This window comes from Homalodisca vitripennis, chromosome 1 (genome assembly GCF_021130785.1).
Source record: "Homalodisca vitripennis isolate AUS2020 chromosome 1, UT_GWSS_2.1, whole genome shotgun sequence".
Classification (NCBI taxonomy): domain Eukaryota; kingdom Metazoa; phylum Arthropoda; class Insecta; order Hemiptera; family Cicadellidae; genus Homalodisca; species Homalodisca vitripennis.
Window position 1 is genome coordinate 187,461,636 of NC_060207.1, and position 24,419 is coordinate 187,486,054.

General features: G+C 36.3%; 1 protein-coding gene across 1 annotated transcript in view; it reads left to right on the forward strand.

The window, feature by feature from the left end:
- Positions 1–9,013: 9,013 nt before the first annotated feature.
- The window catches only part of LOC124352916 (serine/threonine-protein kinase 10-like), an 88,481-nt gene continuing 73,075 nt past the window's right edge, over positions 9,014–24,419 (forward strand). Inside the window, 1 exon segment of the mRNA XM_046802644.1 lies at positions 9,014–9,263. The gene's annotated coding sequence lies outside the window, so the exon portion shown is untranslated.

Sequence of the window (24,419 nt, forward strand, 5' to 3'; positions counted from 1 at the left end):
TTAAGCTGAAATCATATTTGTTGTCGACGCAAGCTCTTAGTTCAATTTCGTGTTTATTTGATTTTATATTTTATCTACAGCAGCTGACAGACAGACAAACACAAAGCTTGCGCCTGGTTATGAAGAGTTCCTTGCCTTTTTGAGGTCCTATTTTGTTTTCTTGAATTTTGTTTATTGATGTACCCTAGCTGTATTAAAATAAAAAAAGACATGTTCATATTTCTTTAATAAAAAGTAACATTGTTTTATTTTTATTCTCATGTCAATTGTGTCTACAACTAAGGAGCATGTTTGTGTTTGTGCTTAAGGTATAAATGATGTTTATATAATTTTTACTATTGTACATATTTTCAAGAAAATAAATAATTTTTCTATTATCTATTCTAGATTATGACATTTTATTCGTTGTGCACCATCTCACATTTTGTAAAGTATCTTTGGAGTTATAAAGAAAGTTCAATATTAATATAATTAATTCGATATAATTTCTATGTTTTGCAGATATGTTCGGATATAAAACGACTCATTAATTCGGATATAAAACGACTCATTAATTCGTAAGATAATAGAAATCAGAACCGTTCCGAACTGAGGTCGCTATCAGCCGCATGTACAGCGGTTTGTCAGGAATGTTCGGGGATTTATCGGTACTGCTCGGCTCTGCCCCCCACTCTTTCTCTCCGCCTGTCACGATCACCCCATTGAACACAAACGGGAGGAGAGCTCGTACAGCGCACGCTTCGTCGCGCAGCTCTGTGCGTCCGACAGCCAGCAGAAACCAACATAACCCGGCCGGCCTTGTAATGTCCCCGCGACTAACCTGTGTCAGCGTCTGGTCGTGGCCACCAGTTCCAGTACTGCCCACCGTCAGGTTTGCTGTTTGCGCCTTCAGTTTTGGTGACGCAACTACGCTATAGCCCTGCGAGTACATTGCCTTCTTAAAACTCACGGCTCTTCGTTTCCTGTACCTGGATCGACCATACTCGTTATTGGACTGCTATATTTTGTATTATAATTAGTTGTCCATTGTTAATTAACTATCCATATTAAGATAGGTTCTTTTAATATATTACCACTGTGTCATATTGATAATTTTCAGGGAATATTATGGATGTCCTGATGAAAATGCCAAGTGTGGACTTAATTGTAAATAATACAAAAAATCTCGATGACGAAATGGAAATGGTAGTTCTGTCATTATTGTCTGAACTAAAAACTGTATATCTGTAAATTTTGCCGATGTTAACCTCTCTAAGATATTGTCTGCACTAGGTGCATTAATTAAGGCTTATGATGAAATAGCTGATAATCGTAACTCACTAAAGTCTATTAACAATGAACTAAATTGTGAAGTAGCTTTCTTGAAGGCCAAACTGGACTCCGAAAAAGAGTCTAGAATAAATGATTTAAATGATTCTTTCAAGACCCTTGATATCTCTCAAGCTGAGATTGAAGTATTGCAGGGTGCTGTACACAGCTTGAACGACAAGTTGAAACTTTCCCAGCTGAAATCAAAAAATTTGGAAGCTGAAAATTTGTCACTGACTGAGCGAATTGATGACCTCGATTCGCAGGTGAGCGCTTCTCAAAACAAAAACTGATGAACTGACTAGTTGTAGAGATGGTTTGGTTAACAGTTTGAACAATCTCAGAAGTAAATCGAATGACTGGGACAAAAGGCGTTGGCTGGATGATGGTAACTTAAAATATTTTATCGATGCTTGTGACAAAAGTCTTTTGAATAGAAGATGATATTTTAATAATTGACCCCTCAGTAACACATCTTTTGAAACTATCCTGCATGGAAGACACTGAGTCTCTCCTTGCACAGTTGTCAGTTAATGCAAGAACATATATTTTTGCTTGTATTAGTGATTAGTACCAAAGGTTTTGACCGAACGACAGTGCTTTCACACTGGAGTCTACTGCTGGTTGATAACGTCAATAAGTTTGTCATTTCATTTTGATTCATCTAAATGTCTAAACCAGGTGCATGCAAAGAACTTTGTCTGTCAAACTGGGTGTCTGTGAGTCCAAGTTCGTTGAAATGCCTTGTGCTCAACAGCGTAATGACTTTGAATGTGGGATCAACCTCATTGTAAATCTTAAGTTTATCCTTAATTTTTACGTAATACCTAAAGTTGCAATGCGTTTCTATGAATGGTACTGTCAATGCTTTGTATCAAAGCCTATTATTGTAACAAGTAGTTCCAAGCCATCTACAGATATAGAAACAACCACTGCCTCTTCCCCTGAGCACACTCAGACACCCTTTCCTTCTACACATTGTAGTCAAGCAACAGAATCGAACAAAAGTGAGAGTTTGATTCCTAAAACTCACTCTATTTCGCTCTGAGTGTGGTCGGTGGGAAATTCAGAAACCTATAAAAAGTCTAAAAGAAGTCCAAAAAAGAGCTCCAAGCTTCAAAATTTGACAGGAGTTAGCTGGAGGAGTGACACTTTATAACTCTTATTCTGCACTCCAATGCGAGGAAAACACTGTGCCATAACACAAATAGCATGAATTCGATGAGTCAAAAAGTAACTCTTATTTTTCTAAGACTATTCGGAATAATTCGTTTTGTCCTAAAATCAAAAAACGGTACTATGGTCCCCAAGGATTTGACGAAGGTGTTGCCATCCAGGAAATCTGTTAATGCTGTTAATCCTAAAAAAGACTCTTCACGACAATCCTACAGTGTATGTCTACCAGTGAACTTGATAAGCATGTAAAATCTAGTCATAAGGTGCTCATTTTAAGTGACTCTTATGGACGCACCGTTGGTCACAGTCTAAACGCTGCCACTAATGATGAGTACGTAGTAACGGCCTATGATAAAGCCAGGGGGGAAACTTGAAGATGTAATTGATGGCAGCACCCATGTCGTTTATAACCTTGACGAATAATGACTATGCTGTAGTAATGGCTGGAACTAATAACATCCCCGACTGCTGTGATAACCTGTTAGACTCTTTCGAATATCTTATGAATAATCTTAGTCATACAAATGCAGTAATATTGGGCATACCTAAACGATATAATAATACAAGTGTGAATCCCCTCATTTCCGAAACAAATAGAAAAGCTTAAAACTTTAGTGGACTCACATAGACATGCAACTTTTATATCTCTTGAAGGTGTTCCGAGGCGCTGTTACGCGGGGCGCGGGCTACACTTTAATATGGCAGGGAAACGCTTAATCGTGGACCTCGTTTTGGGTGCGCTCGGGCCTCGGGGGGCGGTAAGTCGCGGAGCTCTTTTATCTACCAAACCTGTTGTTCATAAAAGGAAACCATTTAAATTCGTCCTCAAACAGTATGGACAAACGATTCATGACTAGAACATGGTATAATTCCAACTTAAAACGAGATGGAAAGTTGCGGGTGTCTGGTGCCTCAAAACCCTTCTATAGCGGGTCGTCGAGCAGTAATGATCTTAAGCCAAATTGATCAAAATCTAGATCGAGCTGCTATCCGGTGGTGAGAAGTGGAGTCTGGACCCATTCATCAGTACAAAATAATTTTTTTATGGAAGAGGAGCTGGGCCGAGAGCTGAATACCTAACGGGCGCTTCCCTTGCTTCGAATGGTCATGCCAGGGATGGCCGGGAGAGGCCAATTGTTGTTTTCCACCAAAACATTTGTGGCCTTAAATCTAATGCCGATCTACTTCAGATCCATCTTCAATGTGAAAGTCATGACGTAGTATGTTTGACTGAACATAACTTGACTAGCGAGCAGCTTAATTGTTTTAGTTTACCTGACTTCAAGGTTGTGTCATCATACTGTCGTGAGGCCCCGGCTAAAAGGTGGAGTCTGCATATTGACTGGATGCCACATTGAGTCGGAGGCTGTTGATGTGTCTAGATTTTGCGTTGAAGACTTCTGCCAAATGGCTGGTGCCAGGGTGAGACTGGCATGCGGCAAATCTATGTTTGTCTTAGCTGTTTATAGGATTCCTACCTATAATTGCGAACAGTTCCTGAGCAGTATAAAGTGATTGTTTAGACAGTGTTTTTTATCAGGAAAAACACCTAGTTGTTGTAGGCGACTTTAATATAGGCTTGTCATCTGCGTCATCATGGTGTAAAAGATTTCTCCACACAATGGCCTCGTTTGATCTACGTCATACAATCACATCCTACACTAGAGAGGTAAAAAAACTCTAAGACTGTGATTGATAACATTTTTACTAAGATAGATGATCGGCTGGTAAACAGTGAGGTTGTGTTAACCGCATTATCTGATCATCATGGTCAGTTAGCTACTTTTAACCTCTCTGTCGCTGACTTGAACTCTGGCCCTTTGTACAGGTTATCACGTCAATTCACACCGCAAAATATTCGTAGTTTCCACTTTCATCTCAAAGGGAGCTTTGGAGTGAAGTTTTTGAATTGGGTGGTCTTGATACATTGTTTGATGTCTTCATGAATAAGTTGAAATATTATTTTGATATTTCTTTCCCTTTACTCAGGAAGTCTATGAAAGGTAGAAACTCAACTTTGAAACCTAAACTTACTCCACAACTGTTATCTATGAAGGATCAGCTGCATTCATCTCTATTCTGACTCGAATCATCTAGAAGCAGCTCACCCTCTCCGATCTGAATACCGGCAACTGAGAAGGATGTACAAAAAGGAGATTCGTAAGCACAAGTCTGATGCTGTGTTAAATAGGATCCAGAAGTCTACCAACAAAACAAAGACAACGTGGGAAATCATCAACGACCTTAAATCATCCAACAGTGAGCGAACTTATTTCATCCATCTGTCTGACGAGAAAGGATCCAGGATGGTGGAACCCAATCTGGTGGCTGAAGTGTTTAGTTCATTTTTTTATTCCAGTATCGGGTCAACCAATGTCTACAGGCAGTAGTATTGGGTCGTCGCACGGAGTTGTACAGCCGGAAATGATCAGTAAAACACTCTTCATTTTTCCTACCTCAGAAGAAGAGGTGATGAGGGAAATTAGATCTCTAAAGCCTAAAAGTTCTGCTGGACCTGATGAAATCTCTCCAAAGCTATTGAAGCATGTCGCTGATGCAATAGTCAAAACCTCTTACGTATCTTATAAACCTGTCATTCAACCTGGGTCAGTTCCCTTCATCACTAAAAAATGCAAATTATAAGACCAGTTTCATAAAAGGGGGACAGAAGGACGACTGTAACAACTATAGGCCCATCTCGCTCACTTCCACATTGTCTAAGGTGTTTGAGCGCATATTCCTAACAAGACTCCTGTCATTCATGAATTCAAACCAGATGTTTTCTTTGAATCAGTTTGGGTTTATGAAGAATAGATCGACATCTGATGCCATGCATTGTTTGGTTTCTTCTGTGGTTCAGTCCCTGGATTCTGGCTTGAAAAGTACTGGGATCTTTTTCGACTTGTCAAAAGCATTTGACATGATTGATCATGACATCCTGTTACGTAGGCTGTCTTGTCTTGGACTAAGAGGTGTCGCTCATTCGTGGATTTCTAGCTATCTTGGTGGAAGAGGTCAATTGGTTCAAATACCTTATGTGGATAGCAGTAGCTGTCTAACATCGGTTCGGTCATCACGGGCATTGGTCTCTAGGGGAGTTCCCCAGGGGTCAGTGCTTGGTCCCATTCTCTTCCTTCTCTTTGTGAATGAGCTACCCAAACAGGTCACTAGAGGAAAAGTCTGCCTTTTTGCAGACGACACTACCTTTTCAATTTCAGCTCGGCATCACAATGAACTTGAGGTTGCTATTTATGAGGAGACAGGTGCTTTAATGCAGTGGTTTCAGGAGAACCGCTTACTCTTAAACAGTGGAAAAAACTAAAGTCGTTGACTTTAAGATTGCGAGTTCTGTCGGTGATGATACAGAATGTTTCAAATTGGTGATGATACAATCGAACCATGTCTTAACATTAAGTTTCTTGGGATCATCGTTGACAGAGGTCTTAATTTTGCTCAGCAAGTTGATGCGGTCTGTAAAAGGATTAGCTCGGGAATCTTTGTGTTGAGGCGCCTGTCTGCTTTCGCTGGTACCGATGTCTTACTAGCTGCTTATTATGGCATTGTGTATCCTTCTTTATCATATGCCATTGAAATTTGGGGCTTTGAGTGCACAAGGACCAAAGTATTATTCAAGCTTCAAAAGAAAAGCAATTAGAATAGTATTTGGGAAATCATGGCGTTCTTCTTGCAAACCTCTTTTTACTGACAACAACATATTAACTTTTCCATCCATTTACATTCTACATGTTGTCAAGTATGTCCATAGAAACTTACCTTTGTTCAAGTCTGACACTCTTCCACACATCTACGATCTCCGGGAATCGGGAAAAATCTCTGTTCCTAGACATAAAACTGCTTTTTATGAACACCACCTTAAAAATGGGATCAGGCTTTACAATGCACTACCGGGGGAGCTCAAGTCAGAGAATAATTTCAATTCTTTCGGAAACGGGGGTAAAGAAAATTCTATTACAGCGGTGTTGTTACAGCATCGGGGATTTCTTGTCCTGATGACGAATTGAATGTAAATAGGTATGGGAACGAGCTAGTTGTAGATAGCTCTTTTCTTATTGTAACCCATAGAAATGTGCAATGTGATAATCATATGTAATTACTGTTGTACTGGATTACTTCGTTTATTTTTGGTTGACACTATTGTATGGTTGAAAAAATGTAAAAATAAAGATTTTTGAGTTTGAGTTTGAGTTAGTTTGTTGCCTTTCTTTGCACCATAATGCAACACCGCCATATGCAGTCTGATAGTTTGTACGTTAAATGAAAGTGCCGGTTAAGCTAAATTAACAAAACCTTAACCTGCTCTATTTAATCTGAGTAGAAAATTAAACGTTTTAAATGGTAGTTGACAAAATTACACGTCCAATATAATGACTAAAAGAGCTCAATAAGGAGACCAATGCCGAATTTTAGACCACCCGGTCAAGGTTAAAATTTGTTATGGTAATTTAATAAATGTTTTTCTAGAATAATAATTCTAAAAATACATACTCAATTAAATTAAATTTTTTACTTACCTTGTATAAAAATTTGGCATTGCACAAAAACCGGATCACAAGTTTTTGAGTTGTGAGTGTTCAAAGTTGCAGTTTGGTTGAAGTACGCATGAAGAAAATAACGTATGTATTTACGATGTTAACGATGGTGCACGTTATTTAATCATCATTGCCGAAAGTATAAGAAATTATCAGCACACATGTTGACAATGGTTGCATCATTTGACGAAGGCACATCGTTGAAAACCATTGTAGAGGGGAAAATTTCGGATCTATTGATTACTTTTACATAGCTCCAGAACGCTTTGGAGTTAGAATGAACCCGTATCGTGCATATTGTGTCTGACATTGTTTAAACAAGCTCTTTGTCGGTCACTCCCAACGAATTGAGCAGAAACGATAGTAAACACTCGGGTCGAAAGCAGGTTTGTTTTGCATGTATAGTGACTTTTTATGGATAACAAGAGATTTTAGTGCGGGAGAAGATGAAACAGGATAGAATAAAGAACGGACTCTTTTATTGAGAGAGTTTCTGATTAAACAAGAACTAAGATAGTCACAAAGTACGGTTAAAGGACGAATTCAAATCTCTTTAAGATATTATACACCCAAAGTTAAGGTGAGTCAACGTGAAAGAGTTCTTTCTGGAAAGATCACAGTAACAGGGAGCCTGATGTTTCAACTATTCAGTTAGCAAGTAATCAGGTTCTTTCAATACATATGTAAGGGCAGAAAAAAATATAAACACTAGTAAAAGTTATATTGCGGTTTCTTATAGTTTAACTGATAAAGTGAGAACATTTAGACATGTTGCTGTAGGAAAAGCTGCTGGATATGGCCAGTACACAGATGTAATTTCCTTACGAGTGAGTATGTACAAGAAACTTATATGTATATTAATACTTATCCTGGCTCGCCTACTTCATCACTAGAAGAAGTAGATATATTTTTTAACAACTGAAATATTTGTGTGATTTATTTTTAAAACACTGGAATGCAAATACATTTTACACTAAAACCATAAATCTCGGAGTTGTGATTTTTCAGAAAAATGTTAACGGGCGTCATGTTGAAACGAAATAATGTTTTAAGCAGATATTTGTAAGATTAATTTTTGTACCAGGTTTCAACTTGTTTGAGCTTTTTGTGAAACTGTTATCGCTTACACATTCCGTATTATATTATATACAGTACGTTGAAATTAGAACTGGTTTTGCTATAAATGGGGGCCATTTTAGGTGAAGTAATGTAGCAATTTTCAGTAAGTGCTACAAATAGGACAAAATTACAATAGGCAGATTTTGATGCAATACCTGCCTAAAAAGAGGTAATTGTGTCATAATACAGTTTCATATCAACACAAATATTGAGAGTTTGAAACTATCTCCAAGTGGCAACACTATTTATGAATATTATACTAATTTTAAAATGCCGTAATATTGACTATAAGAGTGCAAAGTTCTTAAGACAATGTGTAGAAGTTTATAAATAATATCATAACAAATTGTATACTTCCCATACAGCAGATCCCTTTACATCGTTCATATCTGCACTAAAATATTTTCTTAAAAATATAATCGGATCTCTCCTAATAAAAAAATAAAATAAAATTTTACTTTACAACAACTGTCAGAAACAGGTAGAAACTGTTTTAAGATCCGTTTCAGTTGTACGAAACAACTATATCACTTCCAATCCTAGTATGTTGCAGTGGGCCTCTCACCCATGTGGCTCTTAATCATCGATAGTTTCTTCTGATCAACTGTATAAAAAAATATGATAAATCTGCTTGTACGTATGGAACGCAATTATACAAGTTTCTTATCGTGATTAATGTATGTTCGATGCTTATGAAGTAGGTTGACTATTACAATATTGGACAAGATAACGTCATAGAGGTTTTTTTTTTTTAGTTTTTATCACGTAGTATTGAAAAGTTGGATTTAGATCTTCCAAAGAGAAAGATAATCTTTCAACAGGCAACCAATCTACGCTGGCAACACAGGTTTTATGGTGGTGACGTCATACCAGGCGTGGCGAAGGTGGTGGTGAATGGAACGAAAATGGATTCCGATAAATTCTCACACTTGTTTAGTCTTCTTGATTCAGTATTTAACAGGTGTTTGGAGTTTTAAATTAAGTTTTTCGAACAACACAAGACGTGTTCAAGGCTAAGTGTAGTTTGGAATGAACAAATATTTGTTTTTTGTGCATTGGTGAAGTGCTTGAAAAACTCCATGAAGGAAAAATCGATGGACTATTAAATTTGTAAGTAGTTTTCAGGGAAAATTTAGATATCATATACTGACCAATTAAAAAATTATAACTTTGTGTTAGTAATTTAAGTTAATGACTATTAGCAGTTGTTAATACTCTTAAGCAGGTCATGTTTCAGTTGAACTTGCTGAAATGTCAAGTTGGCCCGAGGCAAAGGAGTCTCCTGACCTGTCTTGTGATTATTTACTTTCTTACATCAATGTATAACATAGTTCAGATGTGAAATTCGATTCAAAATTTAATATTTTATTGAATTTCTGCTTGCAAACAGGTCATAAATACTTATGTAATAGTTAACACTTAGATTTAGCAGAGTCAGTAGGCCTTAACTTATTAGATGTAAGTTCTAGATCTAGGCTCAAGGCAAAGAATGAAAACCTGGTTTTTGAACTGTAACTAGGCCTAGGCTTCTAATACAATATAACAATATTATAAAGAAGTTAATAACAAAATTATAATTGATTGAGATTATTAATTACTGATAATAATATGCCTTTTGATAATATGTCAATGACCTTGATATTCAGATGTTGGTTTATCCACTTTCTGTAAACTGACTGAAAATATTATTGATTGCTTTATTAATAAGATAACATAAGAGTGTAAAAATATTTTACAATTACTTATTAACTTGTTGTTTTCTTTACTGTAACTTTGTTAAGGCTCACACAATTGTTAGCATGTATGTTAAAGACTGGCTATGAAGTGGTATATCTGTTCAAGGCTAAAGCATTTCCAGCCACAATCATAACTCCAGTTAAAAATGTATTTTTAGTCTTATCAAAACAGCCAAAACTTTTTCCTTTATATGAAATGGCCAGTTAGAAAATAATATGGCGTATATAGACTATTACTGCTGTATAGTAAACGACCACCACAACAATCAAATCAGAAAACTAAATTATGGATTAAAAATGTCTTACATATCAAATACAAAAATTTGTAATTATAGCTACTTACAATTTGAATTATTGCCAGCTTTTTTTGTACTTAAGTATTATCAGGCTTATCTCCTTAAAACATACAGGAATATGTTTTCAACCTGCCACCACTCAAACAATTACAGCTACCACGGTCCTATTGCTCGACTTCATAGGCGTGGAAACAGCATTCCTTCCGATGGTGATATGTTTTATGACAGCATCGCACACCTTAAAAAGAGACTGCAACAGTAATGAGTGATAGAGTTTTTTTTTCCCCTTAATATCAGTTGATGATGTTTGTGATTTTTCACTATTGTAACATTATTTCACAAATCTTAATACTTATTTATTATTCCACTGCATAATCACTACTTTCTGTAATTTAATTAGTTGTTATTTATTTTGTTGATGTTATATTTAAGTTGCATGAAAATGTTGTGAAATTATTGTATATTGGTGGATGCCGTTGAAAATAATAAGAAAACTAAATTATGGATTAAAAATGTCTTACATATCAAATACAAAAATTTGTAATTATAGCTACTTACAATTTGAATTATTGCCAGCTTTTTTTGTACTTAAGTATTATCAGGTGGCCACTATTTTTGAATGAGTTTTCCTTATTGTGGACCAAAATAACATTCATTATATGTTACTAGTACTTTCCTTGTTTCTTAATGAATCAAAAACTACCTGATGAGTCACACTTCCTGTCAATAAATCACCCCTAAATAGACCTAGACCACCAACCCTTTAAGTAGGCCTAGATGCACGAATCAAGTTTTTTGTTTTCATTGATTGTCATGCGTTTCATTTGTTTTTTTAATTATTTTATAATTTTATCATAAATTTATTTCCCCTTTGGATTTACCTCAGAACTAAAGAGATGGATTTAAAGTTTTAAATGGCAGAGTAGATGTGGCGATCGAGGCGATTGTGAGTAGCGGCGATTTTGGTGGGATGCATTCAACTCAAGTCTCGCCGACATCGGTTCCTTTTTGGAGGCAAAATATCATAACCGTTCATCGTAATGACTTGTAAATTTCAAAATATGATAAATAAAGTCTGTTCTTTTTAATACTGTAATTTATATTTGTATGAGGAAAATTTGTCCTAAAATAGTGTCCTCCAGATAATACTAAAGTACCGCTTTTCTTAATGTATTGAATAGGCTAACATTATTGTTCCCGCATTGTCTTTCTTCTAAGAAAACTTAAATTATCTATAGGCCAACAAACGTTGTTAATTGTATACTATGGTCTTTTCCATTCACAAATGAACTATGGAATTCGCCTGTGGGGCAACGCTTGTCATGCCTCTAAAGTTTTCATATGGCAAAAAAAGGCCATTAGAGTTCTGGACTGCCTAACCTTGAGACAATCATGTAAGGCTAGTTTTAAGAAATTAAAAATTATCACAGCTCCATCCTTATATATCTTAAGTACTTTGCTTCATGTTAAACAGAATATAGACTCCTTTGCTGCTCAAAACTTTAATCATGACCATTTAACTAGAAATAGAAACAACCTTATAACTCCATATGTAAGACTCTCAAAAACTTTAAATAGTCATGTTTATCAACAGCTCATATTGTATAACAAACTACCATTGCCTATTAGAAATCTGCCTTTTAACAAGTTTAAATGTTTTGTATCAGACTGGATTAAAGACCAAGCCTTTTATACTGTGGCAGAGTACAAGGACTACAATTTTTCTGAAATTAGCTAGGCAACTGATTACTATTTTTATACTATAGCCTATAAGTTCTATAAATTGTAAGATCTTATTATAAGTAACCTAATGATCTCAAAAATGCTGTTTGTCTTCTTGTATTTGACGTATCCAATTACATTGTAAAATGTCTTAAAGGAAATAAATAATATTGTCTATTGTCTATTGTCTAAACTAATTCAAACAAAGTACTGTAATACATTTGTATTGTATTTAACACGTTCGCTGCTAAAAATCCCTATAGAGTTCCGTATATGCTGAAATTTTTAAAATATAATTTTACTTACTTTTGGATAAAATATGATAGAAATATATGAAAATTACTCAGTCATAAAAATTATCACTCTCTACTATTTTGGGAATGCGGTAACTGTGGTTACCACTAGCTCCTGAGGACAGTCTTCCTCGCCAGCTGGTAACTCTTGTTAGCCTAATGCTCACACTAGGGAACACTCTTTTATGGCAATGGGAATATCCACTATTTTTTTATGGGAATCTTTTGTAAAGGGTAGGTCCACTCTCACAGCCTTGGTGGATTTGTTTGAATTTATTGTGGATGGCATAGAAAATGGAGATAGTGTCGTGGGCATTTTTGTTGACATGAGCAAAGCCTTTGATTGTTTAAGCCATGACATGATTGTGATAAAATTACACCATCTTGGTATCCGAGATACGGCACTGTGTTGGTTTCGATCTTATCTTTCTAACAGAAACCAAGTGGTTGAAATAGCTCAATCCATCAAAGGCAGCAGATCCACATCCAGATCAGACTTTCAGCCCATGGTGAGGGGGGTTCCTCAGGGCTCGGTCTTGGGCCCACTTTTGTTTTTGCTGTCCACCAATGACCTACCTGCAGTAACGGAGCCTCATTGTAGGGCCATCATGTACGCGGACGACACCGTCCTACTCACTTCTCAGAAGTCCGTTGGCCTGAATTTGGCGGTGGACTACTGTACAAGGCATGATCTTTTGTTCAATGCTTCAAAGACCAAGCAGGTTACCTTTGGCACCAAGAGGGATGAAGGGTACTTTGGGATTATACCGTCCACACCCAGACACCCAGACATGAATCGTTATTTGACATTTTGCTTCTACTGATTACTAGATTAGCGTAAAACAATATTTCGTCAATATAAAACAGGAATTATCTTATCGCAAACCCCTCCCCATCCTCAGACAGAGGTCAAAGTCGAGCGGTCTAGTAGATAACGTGATTGCAGAGTCGCGTCGCTTTATTGTACTTCCGTGTTTTACCTCTACATTTATCCAAACACAAAAATTCAACAAAAACAAACATTAATTACCAAACTAAAACTAAACTCTTTATTGAAAAAACACTCAAACTCGTTTTTATTCTTGATCACATTCCGCCACCCAAAATGCGAGTGCCTCCGGCCATCAGCGCGGGCTTCGGCGGTGCTGCCCCGCGCTGATGTCAACGAAAGAAAAACATCCCTCGAGATATTACCTATCAGTAAAATATCAAATTCTAGAGGGGCTGATCAGAAATATAAATTGAATTGTAATGGAAAGGCAATTATGTACCGTGCAAATCATGTGATGATTTGATTACTCGCGGCCTGCCGTAATCGGGATTCTCGAGAAAGATAAGATAACAGCGACAACAATACCGATCACAATACCTGGAAATGCTTATAAGTTTGTAATTTTGTAATTACAGAGTTGTTTTTTCGTTCTATCATGTTTGTTTCTATACATTTATAGTTTTGTGTTCTTCATACTGGTGTGGTTGGTATAATCCCAAAGTACCGGATGAAGTCTCAAACCTTCCTGACATCGATGCTGTCTCTTCAATTAAACATCTCGGATTACACTTGGATGGAGATCTTAAGTGGAATGAGCACATAGATGTTCTCTGTCAAAGGCTGTCCACAGCTGTCTTCGCCATTAAAAGAACATTATCTGTCAGTACAGAGGAGGCAGCTTTAACAGCCTACCATGCCCTTTTTGAGAGCCTCATATACTATGGAGTTTCGGTATGGGGTGGAACCTCTGCACATAACTTACAACGAGTTCTAATTTTACAGAAGAGAGCCATCCGAACCATAAAAGGAATGAAAATGCAAGATAGTTGCCGGCCAGTCTTTAAACATCTGAAGTTATTAACCATTGTAAATATATATATCTTCCAGTCTACAACACTAGCTTGTCTCCTAGGAACAAATAAGTGACATCAGGATGTTCACACTCACTGCACCAGACTGACTTCAACCTGCCGGCCCATCGCTTGAAGCTCTTTGAATCAAAACCTTCTTACGCAGGTGCAAAATTTTACAATGCCTTACCCACATCCTTGAAGGTCTTGGAGCTGGAAGTTTTTAGGAGGAAATTAAAATCTTGGCTAGCAGATAGACCCTTCTACAGTGTCAATGAATTTTTAACTTGGAGAGAGTGACCATGGCAGTTGGCAAGTAAATAGACTCTTGTCTATAAATAATGTAGCCTACATGACGCCTGTTTCTATCTTGATGATAGCAAATAAAGATTTCTGTATTCTGTATATTCCAATTAATTACATTGTAACTAAGTAAACTGTATTTTATTCATTTAGACGAACATAAAAAATATCTATACGTAAATGTGTAAACCAACGTGAATGTAAAAGTTTATATACATCTCCGCTAACTCACTCAAGTTCAGTTACTATTTATAAATATGTGGTGAGTAATTATAACAAAATATATTTAAATGTTTACTTGAAATAATTGTAGTTTACAAAAAATGTTGTAGTACATAAGTTTATAAAAATGTAAGAAAAAAGAAGAAATATGTTTACTAAAATACAATATTGATAGAAATGTACAGGTACATCCTAATTAACGCACCCTAAAGTCTATTATTATTTAAAAATATGCCTGGAACTTGGTTTTTGTACACCACTTGGTCCCGGGGGGAAGATCCATTATGTTGCACAATCATTTACTACTACAAAATAATTTAAAATAATGAAAAGGTCTAATGTGAAAACGAAGTGCGTAAAAATGTGGGAAAAATACTTCCCGAGGAGCGAGAAATACAGCGTTGTGATAGCTCGAGTGCTGGCCGCACACTTTCCTTATTTCAGAACAAGGCTCTATGGTAACTATAGTTGCAGCGTAGCAGTGGTAACTAGAGTTACCGCCCGCAGCAAACGTGTTAAGTAATGGCCACAAATACAATACTGATGAACATGTGTTATTTGTGTCATAAGCTGTCAGACAACTTTATCCTTTGAAATAGAAACATGTAATTAAATTTTACACTGCTTTCTTTATTACATTTAATAAATACACACATAGTCTTGATAGTTTTTATGCATAGTTAAATTATTACTTTTTTTTAGACATAAAGTCAGCTGAACTATACTTTAATTTGAAATACCTATTATGTAATTCGGTTCGACATTTTGGTTTTGGTAGTTTAGATAGTCAGAAATATTGATGATTCAAAAAAGGTGGTAGCGCTTATTATAATGCAGTTGATCAAATATAAATAAAAATTGACTATACAAAATTGTATTCACAATTTTACAAGGACCTAAAAAAACTAAATTACTAGAAAGAACATACTTTTTTGGCTTACTGTGAAAATGACATGTCATTATAATGATCAGTTCTTGTTTTCTGCCTCCCAATTGAAGTAGTTCACTCTGTTCCTATTTACTTCTTCTCATTATTGGTCAAAACTTATGTATGGTTGACCGAAATGAACATATCCTTTATTGGTGAGAATGAAACATGATTTCCATAAATCAGTAATGATGGTTTTGTTCCAGGTTTGATGTGTTTCGTGACTAATTGTATATAATTCTTAATTGTTGTTCCTTTGGTTATCTACACTTATTTCCAGCGGTTATCAGCTACCATTCACGCTTATTTCTGTCTACATACATTAACTTCGATCATCCCTAGAAACCACATACCCTCTACCAACCTCCATCTATTATATTCTAGTTTACCTATCTTGCATTCATTGGTTTCTGAAACGTCCCCTAACAATTTCTGCTTCTTAAAATCTCTCCACCCAACAAAAAAACTTCCCTATATTAAGATAACAATTACTTATTGTTTTTCTACTTGCTAATAAGTTTATTCCACGTTTCATGTACAAGGAATTTGTAGTCTGTCATATGGGTACTGAAAAAGTATATCAGCATTAGAATGCATCTCATTCCAAATATTATTCTATTGCAGGTATATAGGCATCTGTTAGCAAGATTTATCATCATTCACTTTCAATTCAAAGTTTTTTTGTTTATTTTAAAGATTATAATTTATAAGTTTTTGTGGCATTCCAAACTCTCCATTACATATTTTTTCAGTTCATGAACATTTTAAAGGAAACTTTAAATAATTAAAGTAATTTTAAAAATAATTTATTAATATTCAATGAAGAAAAATTACAAAATAATATTTTTGCCTTCAAACAAAACAATACAAATTCAATGTCATTTTGAGTTTAAATTTACCTATCTCCATTGTCAACTTCAAAGGTTAGAAATCTGATGCTGATTAAATTTCATTATCTGCCCCCGAAATTTAAACTTTTCTAGGTTTGGCAAGTTTATTATTCATGATCAGACACTTACAATTTCGATCTCTTACTAGATGCTATATGAAGAAATGTTTTTCATTTGTCATCATCAGTGTCAGCCTGATATTAATTATAATTCAATAACATAATAGTTTGGAAACTGGAACTACTATTCTTTTTCAAACAATTTTTCTTTGTTTGCATTTCTATTTCAGTAACTACAAATCCCACAGAAAACATGTTTTTGGGATGGAATTTAATCCATTGATATGTTACTTTTTCACCCTTTGTTTCTCATGTTATTCAGTACTAGCTACACCCTTAACCTTGAATATGACATTTTTTGCACATATAAGGTTTTAAGAGCAGTACATACATTTGTATTGTGTAAAATACTTGACAAGAAAGTCTGGAAACAGACGAGTTTATAACATCAGGTGGTTTTAATTTGTCATTTACTTAAATATTAAGAAATAATTCAATCTAATTTGTAGCTAAATTTGTATCAATTCACATAAGTTTTTATATAATTTCAAATTATTATAATAATAATGATAAGCTAATTTCATTTTTAGAGTTGAAATGCATTCACTCACCCATTACTGGATAAATGAGTGTACACCTAGTACTTTATATTATGAAAAACACAAATAAAATTTGTATCTAAAAATGTATAGTTAACCTTCCGACTCATTAGTTAACCCTACACTTACTAAAGTATTGTTTTTTATTTTTACATAAATTGCAAAAATGTGTATTGTAAATTTTTTGTTCTCTAAATTTCACTCCATGTAACTTTCACATTCCGAGATCATAAGATACTATAAATGAACAAATTATACACAGTGTTGTAGTGAACAGAAATATTAAAACATGTACACTTATTTACAACACAAAACAGTTTTTTGATGAAAATGAAAAGTATGTACTACTTTTTGGCAGTACGCATCCATAGTGGTGTTGCCATATTTGGGCAAGAGGAATATCAAATAATGATGAATTGTTTTCACTTTCAGTATCAATTTTTACAACCCAACTCACATTCAACTGGTTCATAATCATCCAGACTACCTGACAATAAATCTGACAAAGAAATATAATAATGCACTTTATTTGCCGATATGTATCAGAATTAATATTTTCATCATCCAATAGTTTACGTATATAATTTGATCGATGAGGATCGCCCATTTCACAACATATGAATCAATTATAAACAACTAGCCTACATAATAACCTAGCAACAGTAGCAACAAAGAACGTCAAGGCCGTGCAGCCCATCATCAGCTGTATAGTCCGTCAGCTGTATGCCGTACAGCATTTGGATCAGTATCAGTTGGCAACGAGTAATATTACGAATATAAACTGTATAAAATGAATTGGTATTTATGAAAATGAGGATTTGACTGGTGAAAGTTATGTCTTTATAACTTAAACGGTTTTCGCATAATAATAGCGGAAAGTTGAACAACGACTTTATCAACTGAACGTCTGTCAACGTTTATCAATGTCTTTATCAATTCACATGCGGTATTGTTGAACGTCTGTGCCGTTGGGTCATCATTTGGAAGGTTATGTAATAATTAAAAAACATTACTAACCTACTTACATGTGGTAACCTGTTTTCTAGAAGTAGCCATTGCATTCCTATCTACAATCAGAACCTAACTATATGGTTTGTTCCCTATTATCTAGCAGATATTTCTCCAGACCAACATTTTACTTTATTAGTGATAACTACCAATAATAGTTACTAGTCCTAGCTTATGGCCTAAAATTGAGCCAAGCACTATAACTTCATTAGATAATTAGTTAGGGTCTAAACTGCTACTTCCTTTCTTTTGTGTTGTTACAATTATCTAGTTTTTCATATTGTTTTAATGGTTATCTCTGAGTTTAATTCTTTTAGTTGTTTATTTAATAGTGGTGAAATGTTTAAGGACATTTATGAGGACCCATCCTCACCAACAACATCCCTTTAAAATAGATGGTGGTATTTATGCATTACACCAATCATAATTAATATTTTCTTGTTAAAAATAACAAAACCGTACTTAACATGTCCTGTAATTCAGTCCTAATCTACTATGACCATAACAAAATGAAACCGTACTTAACATGTCCTGTACTTCAGTCATAATCTACTATGACCATATTTTAAACTACCCAACCCTCATCTTAAACTTATGCAATCCAAAGCAGATGTATTAGTCTTGAGAAAAAAAGAACAAAAACTTACCTTAATATTTATTATCTTATAGATACACATAGCTTTGTTATAAACTTATATAAATAAAAGTTTTAATGTTTATTCTTAACCTATTGAACTAGCTATCATTTTTCTTAGTGCATACATATAGTGAATCCACATTTAAATAAAATATATTTTTAATACAGTTTAAAACAAATACATCTCTTTATATACAGTATTCAAATTTAACTTTCAAAAAGTATTGATCAATAGATACAAAATTTCTTTTACTATATACCTACATATATATACAGGGTGGCGCAGAGAAACGGGAAATTTTGAAGTTGTTGGTACACCTGTAAGTATCGTAGGAGTGGGGGACGGAAGTCATGATGCCAAGTAGTAATGGTCATTTAGTTGAGATGGAGCAGTGGAGTGGTGCAGAGCTTGCCGTTGCCATGAGAGCGTATTAGAAAAATGGCGACAGTGTAACAGCTGCACAACGAATGTTCCGACGCCATTATGACATTCCTCTCTGCGGTCGAGTTCCTTCTTCACATGCCATATCATCATGGGCTCGGAATTTTAAAGAGACTGGTTCGGCCTTAAAGAAAAAACCTCATGGAGGTACAGTGACTGTTCGAACGCCAGAAAATGTTGATGCAGTGCGAGTCACAGTGGAAAGGGGTCCGCGTCGTTCTGTACGAAAAATCGCCTCATCATTGAGACTTGAGCGTCGGAGTGTCCAAAGAATATTGCACGGCCTGCAGTTTCATCCTTACAAGCTTCAGATTGTTCAAGCTCTAAAACCAAATGACGGTGAATTACGCTTACAATTTTGTGAACAGCTACTGACTAAAATCAATGAGGACACAAATTTCCTTGAAGATCTTTGGATGTCTGATGAGGCCCACTTTCATTTAAATGGGCATGTCAATAAGCAGAACAAGCTTTACTGGGCTCGCAGAAATCCCGATGAACATCATCAACGTCCGTTACATACCCTTAAAGTTACTGTATGGTGTGCAGTGTCTTGTCGAGGGATAATTACTTCTTTGAGGATGGTAATGGTTCCACTGTAACTGTCACATCTGAACGTTACATTCATATGCTGGAGACATTTTTTGCTCCACAGCTTCATGCTTTTCCAAATATTGACATTCAGCAAACCTGGTTTCAACAGGATGGAGCCACCTCACACACTGCCAATCTGTCAATGGCAGCACTGAGGCGTTTGTTTGGGGAGCACATAATTTCAAGGAACGCTAACGTCACTTGGCCTCCACGGTCTCCAGACCTCTCAGTATGCGACTTCTTTCTATGGGGACATCTAAAGAGCGTTGTGTACCAGACTAGGCCAAGAAATCTTCTTGACCTCAAGAATCAGATTGAAGAAGATGTCGCCAACATCCCAGAGAACACATTGCGTCGCACAATAAGTTTTCAAAATCGATTGAACGAATGTGTTAAGGCGCAATGGACAGCACTTAACTGATGTCATTTTTAAAAAGTGACTTTAACTTTATTGTTATTTCCAACATTTCTCATGTAATTTCCACTCTTGCCTAACACATTTTAAGCATTAAAAAGTTGTTTGTACAATTCATTGGTTTATTATGATTATTTCAAAATTTTCCCGTTTCTCTGCGCCACCCTGTACATCCACTGAGTAATCATTGGCATAGGCCTAGCTTGATTGTCTAACTTGGGCCCAAAAATGTCCCTGAAACTGTTCTTGTTTCTCTCTAGTAGTTATTGTTTAGTAACAGAATACAGTAGAGTCCCGATAGTTCGAGTCTCGATAGTCCGAGGTTCCGTTAAATCCGAGCCAACACATGTAAAAAAACAAAATGTGATATTGACATATTTGTACAACACACTCGAGCGCATGCCTGTAAACTGAGTGCTAGGCTACTTGGAGAAGCCGGCAGCCTGACTCATCAGTGCCACTTCATTTGCAACGCCCCACCCTCACCCTATTGTCAAGGCCATGGAACATCGCGCCCCTGTATTGTCTAAAAATAAATTAGTCCGTTGCTCATCACGTTCGACTGCGGTACGGTTGTTCTAGATTACGATCGCAGTGCGCTTACCCGTCTGTTATTTACAACGTACAGTACTTGTTGTCAAAATATTAAGTTTTAGTAAAAAAGTATTTTCTGAAGTGTTTATGTGTTCATTGTACAGTGAACTATGAATTCAAAAAGTAAAAGAAAGTTTGTACCGATAAAAACAAAACTAGAAGCTCTTAAAAGACTTGATAAAGGTGAAACGTTAAAAAAATTAGCAGCCGAGTACGGAGTTGGTGAAGTGACAGTTGGTGACTGGCGAAGGAATCGCGATAAAATTGAAAAGTTTGCATCAGAAAAGTGCTCGGAAAAGTGTACTAATGAGCGGAAGTCTATGAATAAAGCAGAGTATGAAAAAACTAGCGAGACCCTATTTTTATGGTTTGTCAACAAAGAAACAAAGGTTGTCCTATTTCCGGACCTATTTTACAGGAAAAGGCATTGTACTTTCGAAATGAAATCAATGAAGGTGAGGAAGATTTTACGGCAAGTGTAGGATGGCTTGACCGTTGGAAAAAACGTTATGGTGTGAGGCAGTTAGACATTTGTGGGGAGAAACTTTAGGCGGATTCCGAGGCAGTTGTTCAGTTCTGTGAAAAGTTAAAAAATCTTATTAAAAGTGAAAATTTAACACCTGATCAGATTTACAACTGTGATGAAACTGGTTTGAATTTAAAAACTTTGCCATCAAAAACTCTAGCTTCACGGGAGGAAAAAGCTGCTCCGGGTCACAAAAAAAGCAAAGAGAGACTGACTGTGCTAGCCGCTTCAATCGCGTTGGGAAGCCATAAATTAAAACTAACAGTCATTGGCAAGTCTTCTAAGCCTCGTGCGTTTAAAAACATGTCTATTTCAACGATTCCAGCAACTTATACAAACCAAAAAAACGCATGGATGGACAAACAAATTTTTTAAAACTGGTTTTTTAGTGAATTTGTTCCTGAAACCAAAAAGTTTTTGAAGTAAAGCAACCTACCCTCTAAAGCCATCTTAACACTTGATAACGCAGGATCACACCCAGATGAAGGGGAACTGCAATGCGATGGCATACGCACGATGTTTTTGCCACCGAACGTGACCAGCCTCATTCAGCCTATGGACCAAGGCGTACTTGAAACTTTGAAAAAAAAGTACAGACGCCGTTTGTTGTAATCAATGTTTCAAACAATTGAAGGAGAGGCAACCATAAAAGATTTCCTGAAAAAAGTCACAATCAAGGATGTGATGTATTGGATCGCTGAAGCGAAATTAAACCAGAAACAATCCAGAAATCATGGAAGAAAATCAGATTGTGTAAAATTGATATTGATGATGAAGAATACGATCTACCGTTAATAAATTTAATAAACAGACTTCCTGGTTGCAATGGGACAAAACAAACTGATATTGGAGAGTGGATGAGTAGGGACGAACAGTTAGAGACAACAGACGACACCATAGTTGAGATGGTCACAGACATGACAGCTGACGGGAGTGAGGAAGAAGAAAGTGTGCAGGAGACAGACCCGGCAATGACTCACAGCGCCGGCTACGCGGCACTGGATGCGGCCCTGCGCTACGTAGAGCAGCAAGCAGAGGCGACAGCGGCAGACACGTTATTGCTTCGGCGGTGGAGAGACATGGCTGCCCGCAAACGCTGCAGTGTGGTGAAACAAAAAACTCTAGACAGTTTTTTTAAGTAAACATTGCATCTTTGGACCTCTGCAAGTAATTTCATAATGCTGGTATTTGTAATAAAAGCATATTTCTTTTGTTTGCCTTCAGTTCTAATTATAACCCAATTTTTCTCAAAGTGTTCCGTATAATTCGAGTTCTTCACAATTCGAAGTACATCAGGTCCCATTCACCTCGGATTACCGGGACTCTACTGTACATGAATTCAATTTCATCATTAGTTGAAGAGGAAAACATCCATTATTGTCAATGTAACAATTGATTTCACAACTACTAAATCCACTCTTGACCATGCTTACTATTTTACAGAATCTCAAAATTCTGCTGTATTGCCTTTGGTTATTTTATTTCTAAACGATTACAATAACAAGTGTTGCAAACTAGTCAGACAAGTTGTGTTATCTAATGGAGAAACTGAAAACTATGTGCAATGTTGGCTAATAAAATGATACTGTCCAGGTGTTCCTTAGTTGTTCCAAGTAGGTACATGATACGTGATAAGATTCATGAATTATGTCAAATAATGGCATTGGCGATATAGAAGTCATGGGATATGTATTGTAATACTTAATTCTTTACAAGCAGTAATGAAGTTTAAATCTATAAGTTTTAACTCATTTTGTTTACTTGACTGACTATTTATGATATTTTAAATTATAGGTTAACTACTTATGCAATCCCTGTAACTTACATGGAATACGAGGGGGTACCCAAAAAAAACCGGAATTGTATTGCTGGCAGCCGGCAACATGTAGTACACATTCCTGCCGCTAGGCGTGTGTCGCGCAACCCATTGCGAGCTCAGTGACCCCAGTTCTGTTGTCCTAGTGCATTCTGTTCGTTCGAAGTGACTGTTTTCGCTAACCCTGATTTGTTCTTGTTTCGTTTTTTGTCATGGCAAGTTTAAGTGAACAACGTGCAGCTGTGAAATTTTGTTTTTTTTCTTGGTAAAAATGCTGCAGAAACTATTTTAATGTTGAATATAGCTTACAAAGATGATGCTATGGGGAAAACTCAGGTCTACGAGTGGTTCGCTCGATTTAAAAATGGCGACATGTCGATTGAAGACAAACCTCGTTCTGGACGTCCATCAACCTCTCGAACGGACGAAAATGTCGAGAAAATTTGTGAACTTGTGCTCACCGACCGTCGACAGACAATTGAGGAACTATCAGAGAGTAGTGGGTTAACTTGGAGCTCGGTTCAGCGAGTTTTAACAGGAGATTTAGGACTGAAAAGGGTTGCTGCCAAATTTGTTCCTCGACTTCTGACTGACCATCAAAAGGCACATCGAGTTGAAACTTGCCGCCTTCTGAAAGAACATCTCGAAAATGATCCCGATTTTCTGGAAAAGGTAATTACTGGTGATGAGTCATGGTGTTATGGTTATGACCCAGAAACGAAGCAACAGTCAAGCCAATGGAAGTCGCCATCTTCACCTCGTCCAAAAAAATGTCGGCAAGTCAAATCAAACATCAAAACCATGTTGATTTGCTTTTTTGATGCTAAAGGCATTGTTCATTCTGAGTTTGTTCCTCCAGGTCAGACTGTCAACCAAACATTTTATTTGGAGATTTTAAGAAGATTGCGCAACAGTGTTCGCCAGAAAAGACCCGATTTGTGGCAGACTGGAGACTGGTTCTTCCACCACGACAACGCACCGGCACACACAGCCATCTCAGTTAGGCAGTTTTTAGCCAAAAACGGCATGGTTCCGCTGCCCCACGCACCTTACTCGCCTGACCTCGCTCCATGCGACTTTTTTTTATTTCCACACATGAAAAGAGGCTTGAAAGGTCAACGATTTGACAGTGTTGAAGAGGTTAAGAAAAAAACGAAGCTCGAGCTTGCAGTCATTTCTAAAGATGACTACAAAAAATTTTTTGATCAATGGAAATACCGTTGGGACAAGTGTATTAGTTGTAATGGAGATTATTTTGAAGGAGATAAGGTCGTATTGTAAAAAATTTGATAATATATAATTTTTATAAAATAATTCCGGTTTTTTTTTGGGTACCCCCTCGTA